The sequence below is a fragment of the Grammomys surdaster genome, unplaced genomic scaffold (assembly GCF_004785775.1).
Source record: "Grammomys surdaster isolate TR1022 unplaced genomic scaffold, NIH_TR_1.0 207, whole genome shotgun sequence".
NCBI classification, from domain to species: domain Eukaryota; kingdom Metazoa; phylum Chordata; class Mammalia; order Rodentia; family Muridae; genus Grammomys; species Grammomys surdaster.
The window spans coordinates 1,810,881-1,811,582 of record NW_021604652.1 but is presented as its reverse complement, the minus strand read 5'-3'; positions in this window follow the sequence as shown (position 1 = coordinate 1,811,582).

Below are 702 nucleotides of genomic sequence, written 5' to 3'. Positions count from 1 at the left end.
CACCAATCCTTAATCTGGAAATCTCTGCCCTGAGAAGCTCTGCCCCCTCAGAAATCCTGTATAGCCAGTGCCCCTTTGTCCAATTCCCTGCCATCTGCTCTCTGGAGCAGAGGGCATCCATCCCTGGACTTGTTCTTCCATACTCTGGACCCTTCAATCTCTTTCATGAGATTATTTTGTCTGGTGTGACTGTCATTGGAAGAAGCCGAAAGAAAAGGAGTAATGAAGAGAAGTTGTGCTGAGGGTCCTGAGCTCCTCCTCTCAGAGCTGTGCAGTTCCTGGCACCCAGTGTCTCAGGATGTCCTTCCATTGGGACACTGTCCCACCTCAGAGATATGTACTTTCTGAGCTCCCATGTCTCAGGATATCTTTCCCTTGGGACACTGTCCCACTTCAGAGCTGTATGGTTCCTGGGCTCCTGTGTCTCAGGATGCCCTTACACTGGGATACCTTTCCCCCTCAGAGGTGTATGGTTCCTGGGCTTCCAAGTCCCAGGATACCCATTCATCTGAGCCGAAACATAGGTGATGGTGGCACACACATTTAGTCCTAGCACTCAGGAGGCAGAGGCAGGTGATCTCTGCGAGCCTAGCCTGGTGTACAATGAGTTCCAGGACATCTAGGGATACAGAAAAACCCTGTCTTAAAAACCAAATATATGTATATGTATATGTATATGTATATGTATATGTATATGTATAT